The sequence below is a fragment of the Hevea brasiliensis genome, chromosome 15, assembly GCF_030052815.1.
Source record: "Hevea brasiliensis isolate MT/VB/25A 57/8 chromosome 15, ASM3005281v1, whole genome shotgun sequence".
Lineage (NCBI taxonomy): Eukaryota > Viridiplantae > Streptophyta > Magnoliopsida > Malpighiales > Euphorbiaceae > Hevea > Hevea brasiliensis.
Window position 1 is genome coordinate 71633350 of NC_079507.1, and position 7571 is coordinate 71640920.

General features: G+C 41.8%; 1 long non-coding RNA gene across 2 annotated transcripts; it reads left to right on the plus strand.

Moving 5' to 3' along the window:
* Nucleotides 1-3463: 3463 nt before the first annotated feature.
* Nucleotides 3464-5164, plus strand: LOC131173888 (uncharacterized). 2 transcript variants are annotated; one of them, XR_009144193.1, is made up of 3 exons: nt 3464-3941; nt 4390-4447; nt 5023-5164. It is a non-coding gene; the product is annotated as an uncharacterized LOC131173888 (long non-coding RNA). The 2 variants fall into 2 exon arrangements; XR_009144192.1 differs by lacking the exon at nt 3464-3941 and having other exon boundaries at nt 4178-4447.
* The last annotated feature ends 2407 nt before the right edge of the window (nt 5165-7571 follow it).

Sequence of the window (7571 nt, forward strand, 5' to 3'; positions counted from 1 at the left end):
ACTAATTAACTAATGAAATTAGCTAAAAATGACTAATAATCAAATAAAATGGCTATAAAATTAAACCTAAATAATTATGCAAAATGTATGCATCAAATACCCCCAAACTCAAGCTTTTGCTTGTCCTCAAGCAAACTTTAAAATGTGATGCAAAAATTTTAGGGGTGCCTTATCCAAAGAGTTATGAAAATCACCCATTAAGGTAACTTAACACTCTTTTAGCCATACCAGCAATCCATATACCCATCCTTCAAAATGCAAAGAATTTAATGCTTATCCAAGCTTTCACCGCTTAGCCATCAAGTCAATTATCATTCAAAATCCCCAAACCAACCAATCAAGAGAGAGAGTCATGCTCAAAAGGAATTCTAGAACAATCAATAGTCAAAGTGTCTCTATATGGAATGATGGAATTGAATGAGTGAATGAATAGTTTTCCAATCCCATAGGCAAATTCCCTACTCCTATCTCCACTAATGTAGCAAGTACTATCTAGAGATCAAAGGTCTTTTTAGGGATGTAATGGGGCCATGGGGTTCAAAATGAGGCTAAGAAGAAAAAGGGGTAAAAAGGCTTCAAAGCATGAGAATATTTTCAATTTTGAAACATAAGGTACACTTTATTATATATTTTTTTTCTTTTTCTCTTTTTTTATATATGGAGGAGAGAAATACACAATGCGAATTGTCAAGTGCTAGCATAGTTTACAAAACACACAAAAATGGAGGGACATTTTGATACTTTAAACTTGTATCTTGCATTTTCTTTTGATGATTGTCCCTAAAAATGCCACCCCCAAACTCATTTCTTTTAATACTTTGGGTGAATTTCTTTCATTTTGAATGACAATGGTAAAAAGCACATATACTAGCACTTTTACAAGATGACAAGCACTTCTTCTCCCTTTTATTGAATTTTTTTTATTTTAATTTTTTTTTATTTATTTTTTTTTTTAGAAAGTGTACCTAATATTCAATATTATTCTCATGAAAAGGGTTGGAGTGTTTGGTTCATTGGCTAGATAGCAATAAGGATTTCAAGAAAAATTAGGGGTAAAAAGGCTCAAAGGGGTTTGCAATGGTCAATTTTAATTAGGAAAAGGGCCAAAGGTTTAAAAGGAGAAGGTTTAAATCAAAGAATGCCTAATCATCTCTCTTTTCAAGTACAAGCTGGTATTTCGCCTTGAAAGGTTTAGAAAATTTGTTCTAGGATTGGTGAGACATCATTTGACTACCTTATATCCAATAACTCCCTCTAAACACTCCAATCTCTAAAGGACTAATTGGGTGGCTTTTTGGCTAAGAAGATATAGGCAAGGGATAGACATTTCAAAACCTTGCACCTCTTAGGAAACTTTCAATCCACAAACCCAACTAAAAGGTGAGTCAAATCACTCTCATAGGCAGCTTTTCAATACTCAAGGGATTTGGCAAAAGATTTTAATGCATGATGCATGATTCCTAAAATGAGTAATGCATTAACTAAATGGAGGAAGTCTATTTATATGCAATGTGTACAATTTCTAAGTGATGTATAATGTGTGTGTAAATGTGTTATGTATATGTATGTATGGATGTATATGTAAAATATTTACAATATATGTAGATGGAATGGGATGAGATGCTCTATACTCAAAATGTGAAAAATTAAAGCCAAAAATCAAAATGTGCACCCCCAAACTCAAAATTGGACATTGTCCTCAATGTCTCAAGTAGTGGATAACCAAAACTCAAAGCAAATAATATTGACCAGGAATTGTAAAAATTAAGAGCAAAAAGAAAGAGTTACCTGGTATGGAGCAGAGGAGAATTCAAGATATAAAGGGATGCATAAGAAGCTGCATAGGTTATGCAGAGTAGCTTATCGCATCAAGTGCATAAGTAGGGTGCATAAGCCGTGCGGTTCTGCATGAGTGACAATATGAGTTGCATAGGCTATGCAGGACAGTTGCATAAGGGGAATACAACCTGTGCAGTTCTGCATAAGTAGCAGAAAGGGTTGCACAGGCTATGCAAAACAGTTGCATAAGGAAATTCATAGCCTGTGCAGTGTATACAAAAGTTGCTGCATGAGGATTGGCAAGGGGAAATGTACAACCAGCAGTAGAAGCATTAAAATATATACAGAGTATGGGCAAATATGTACAAAAGGGTAATAAGTGCAATGAAAATCAAAGAAGACTAATGTAATAGCTATCCAATAAAACTTCAAGAAAAACAGAATTTAAAACAAACTAATTCAAAAGAAACATAATTCAAAGCAAACTATAAATGTATGAACATATTTACAAAGAAAAGGTCCTACAAGATTGAACAAAAGTAAAACAGAAGCTAATCTAGTTCTATTGTTTTGCCCTTGTCCAAAGATGTTGCTAAGGGGCTGGTGGCTGCTGCCGGCTGTCGAAATGATGGTGCTGGAGGAGGTGATGGAGGTGGGGGTGGCATGCCCAGAAAGATCATGAGTTGCTTCACCATCTCCTTCAATTCTTTCTGCTTGTCCCTGGTTTCCATGACAAGGTCAAATAGGTGATCATGACGATCCTTGAGTGTATCAAGACCAGTGTCGAGCTTCCTATCCACAAAGTATATATCATCACTAAGCCTGTCAAGATAGGTGAATAAGGCTTTAGTGTTGAATGCAGGAGGGGCTGTGGATGAGGAAGGTTCAGCTGTAGGAGGTATGGGCTGAGCAGAGGCTGCTGGGGTGTCCTGTGCAGGCTGAGGGGGTGGGGTAGGTGTAGTAGGGTGCTGTGGGACTGATGGGAAAGGTTGGGTTTCTGGTTGTGCAATGGGCTCAGTTTCTGCTGCAGGTTGGGCAGTATCAAAATATGACAAATTGAACCCTGTTTTGGTTAAGTGTGCAGTATCAAAATATAAAGTGTCCACAAGTGTAACACCCCAAAAATATTAAACTTATGAGCATTTTTGGTATTTTAATTTTATTTAAATTTTAGGAATTTTTTTGAGATTTTTCGGATTTTAAAAATCAGGTTCGATTTTCCGAAAATATAAACTTTGATGATTTTTAAAAATTAATTTAAAGACCACGTGGCAAAACTAAAAATATATTTGGAGTCTACGTATTTTTCTGAGTTTTCTGGAATTTTTTCGAAATTTTTGGACCTCGTTTTCGGTCCCGAGGCAGAGTAAAAATTCAAAAATTTTGTATTTCGAATCGAACCGGCCGAACCGAACTGGACCGGATCGGACCGGTCGAATCGGACCGGTCTTCTTCTCTTTTTCTTCCTCCCGCGCGCGTTCCTTCCTCCTTCTCTCTTCCTCGCGTTTTCTCTCCCACCCACCTCCCGCCACCACCGCCCAGCCTCACCGACGGCGCGCCACCCTCTCCTAGCTACCGCCCAAACGGCCGAAAACGCGCAACGCCCCTGCTGCGTCGATTCAGCTTCCCCGGCCAAATCCGGCCGATCCGGCCACCAATTGAACCGGGTCTTGTGTCTAAAATCATCTACTCGGCGAGAGCTTTCCATAGACACCAAGAACGCCGAAATCCATCGAGCGGTTTGTCCGATTTTTGCTTGGGAAGATTTTAGCCCATTTCGACTTTTGGGCTAGATTTCTCGAAAACCGTAAATCCCACGAGAAAACCGAGGCTACCAGCACGCTCCACTCGTCGAGAGCTTCGCAACGACATAAATTTCGAATTTTTCCGACATCGTTTTTCGATGGGTCCCACGGAACTTCGCAGTGTTTTTCCGAGCATTTAATGAGCTTAGAAAATTCTGAAAAATTTATGTACTAACCCCCGTGTTATGGGCTTCGTGTAGGTATCCTCGATTCGCGGAAATTCGACAGTTGACCGAATCTGCAAATTTCGGGCCAGACAGACCCGTTATCGGAAAAGTCTCCGAATTGGACCGAGGTTTTGGCTACCCCCCATTGTCAGACGTCCCGAGTGCGTCCCCGAAGTCGGAATCGGCAAAGGTAAATCCGAACCTTGTTTTTACATAATTTTCTAGTGCTTAAATAGGGTTAAAAATCCGTAAAATATTCGTGGTAGCTTAGAAAATTACGATTCTTTTTGCAATAGCTTAGTAATATGCTAAGGACCGCGGGGCAAAGTTTTATAATTTTTAGAGCTTGTTTGGGCAGTTTTTGCAAAAATGATCAATAATAAGGACTAAATTGAAATTTTGCATATTGTGATGGATGACTGATTTGATGGGCCCAGGAGGGGCTGTGTGATGTGATTGAGTTGTGGATATATGGATTGTGAGTATAGAAGTGTGTTTTGAACCCTTTTGCAGGTTGGGTAGGTCCTAGGTATAGGGGAGACTCTGCCGGATTTTCGGCACGACTTAGGACGTAATTGGTCTTTTTCTTTGTTTGTATTGAGTCAGATTGTATTAAATAATTGTAATATAATTTTCAGGTGAGCCGGGACAGCCTTCTTCCTCCGCCCAGCCGCCACAGTGATTGTCGTCAAGTCTGTGAGTAAAATATTAATTTTAATTGTAATTTCGATATTATTATATGTTCAACATGCCCATGCATCACTTATATGCATATATTTATGTAGTTAAACTCTAGGCACGATTTATGATGCATTGATAAATGTTAAAGTGCCATGATGTTGTTGTGGTAATTTGGAGCAGTGTGCGTGCGTTGGCGTGCGTGTGATGTGGTGTGGACTATGGATAGGACGGGTAGTCACGGCTTGAGTTCTTCGCTGGGACCCGATCCTTCGAGGGGTAGTCACGGCTTGAGTTCTTCGCTGGGACCCTCGATTTGGCTTATTAAGCGAAAGTCCGGCTTGAGTTCTTCGCTGGCACCAGGTTGGATTTAAGAGAGCTGTATAGGGGATCAGCTCCCATATGTTATGATTGATGCTACAGGGTGCGTGAGTGCTCCAAATTACCTTTTTGATGTTATGATGTGAAAATGATGTGGATGTTGCATTTCACTCTAGCTGGTGCATTAGTTTTAGATAGTTATAGAGATTATGGTTAAAATTGATATTTTACTCTCTGAGTCGAACGCTCACTCCTGTTCAATATTTTTTCAGGCTACAGGAGGATTTTATTTTGGTTAACCTGCTTTTCTCCTTCGCAGGTTGTTTATCAATATTTGTGTAATTTTATTTACTCCTAGAATTTCCGCATGTGTTAGAAGTATTTATTTGATTATGGTCTGTAATATTATTATCATGTTGGACCTGTAAACGTATAATGATATGCATGTTTGATGGATTGGATGAGGGAGCTGAGCTCCCATTTATTATTATGTTGATGAGTATGTGGAGGGTGAGCTGAGCTCCCCAATTGACTATATATTGTGTTTGCAGGTCGGGTGAGTCGAAAACCGCCCGTTGGTAAGTCCATTTTATGGCCGGACTCTGTCCGTTTGTTTTCTTGAAATTGGGCCCAAATGGGCCTTAGAGTTGGGTAAATGAATAGTTAAGGCTTACTACGGGCCTCGGGGGCTTTAGGCTGGCCCAGGTCCTAGTGCCGGTCCGGCCCATAGGTTGGGTCGTGACAAATGTGGTATCAGAGCTTAGGCTCCAGATTCTTAGGAAATGTTGTCTAAAGTGTTGGAAAGAGTCTACTAGGAGTCACATGCAGAAATATAGGGTCCACATTCGTCTTGCATTGTCATTTTTGCTTCTAGTTTCTGCTCCATATGTTATGTATAAATATGAGTCTATAGAGCTGTGTAATGAGCAGTTTTGAATTTCTGTGGGCTAATGTCTTTGAATTTCAGAAAATGCATAGAAGGTGAGAGCCGCCATCGCACTGTAACAGATGTGCCCGACGAGGTGTCGGCACAGGATGAGGCGCCTGCCCCGAGGAGGCAGGGTAGGAGGCCTAGAGCTACTCAAGTAGAGGAGCAGCCACCCCCAGTACAGGATCAGTCCTTTATGGCACAGGGTCCCATGGACCCCATGGCAGCTACTCTAGCTGGTCTGCAGAGAACCATCGACATGATGGCGCAGTATATGGTCCACCCTCCACAGCAGCGATCCACCGCACCAAGAGAGGAATCTTACAAACAGATCATAAATTTCAAGAAGTTGGTGCCTGGTACCTATGATGTGTCAGACGATGCATATCGGTTTTTGGATTCCTACAGACAGGCAGGAACAGAATTACAATTGACTGATAGAAGATTGATAGAGTGTATGCAGCATGTCATGGGGCCTATGCCTAGACAATGGATGAATGACTACGTGTTACCCCGGATGGAGGGTTTGACATGGGCTCAGTTTGTGGAACTTTTTATCAATCGGTTTGTGCCAGAAAGCTTCAGAGATTAGAAGCAGTGGGCCTTTGAGTCCTTAAGATAGAATGGCAGTGTCCAGAGAAGAATATGCTGCACTTCGAATTGAGCAGATATGCCCCTGCAGCAGTAGCTACAGAAACTATGAAGGTGAAGAGATTCCTAAGGGGGCTTGACAGGAGGTATGCGAACCTAGCCATGATGTCTGATCAGTCTTTTGACGTGGTAGTTGATCGAGCTAGACAGATAGAGATCAGCTATGCATGGATGACAATGGAGAGCCAAGAAAAAGCAGAGCAGGGTTCCTCGTGTGTCCCTTCCATGGGTACTCCGCATGCTGGTGGCGAGTAATTATAGAGGAAGAAGTAGGAACAAGAAGAGTGGTTTTAGACGCACCACGAGGATCTGCACTGTGGTACGGATCCAAAGAAGGGTCACAGCTCAGTGGTACAGCAGCCTGGTCCAGTTCAGATCCTCCTTGGCACCTTGTGCACAGTGTGGAAGAGGACATTCAGGACCTTATTTGATGGGATCAGGAGTATGCTTCAGGTGTGGCCAACCCGATCACTTTGCTAGAGAATGCCCTGCTTTGATGAGCCACGATGGGGTCACAGTGGTTCTCATTGCAATTGTTCCTCGCCAGTTGTATCCGGTTACTTCCAACATGTCAGGCATTCAGTTCAGTGTCCAACAGGGCCGAGGACAAGGGGGACGTGGATTTGGAGGCAGATCAGGAGGTAGAAGTCGATCGTGGTTACGCCACTCAGTAGGGTCAAGCTCGGTTTTCACCCCGACCCACCAGGATGCTCGAAGCTTCCAATACGATTATGGCGGTATTCTTCCAGTCTGCTCTATGAGGCTCGTGGTTTAATAGATCCGAGTGCTACGCACTCATTTATCTCCCCAGTGTTTGCCATGAGATTGGGTAGGAACCCTACAACTTTAGGCTGTCCTTTGTCTGTAGCTACCCCGCTTAGTGATAACATAGATGTAGATATGATTTTTCCGGTAGCCCAGTACTAGTGGATGGAAAGATCCTCCTAGCAGACGTGGTTCCTCTACCAGTAATGGATTTTGATGTAATTTTGGGAATGGATTAGTTGGCAACTCCTTATGCCACTTTAGACTGCAGGAACAAAAAGGTGTATTTCCACATACCTGGTGTGGAAGAGTTTAGCTTTGATGGTGACAGGAGCGTGGCTCCATATAACTTAGTGTCAGCAATTAGTGCTAGAAAAATGTTGAGGCGTGGATGCCAAGGGTATTTGGCATTGGTGAGAGATACATCTGTAGAAGGTGTCAGCATGGAAAATGTTCTGTTGTCGAGAATTTATGGAT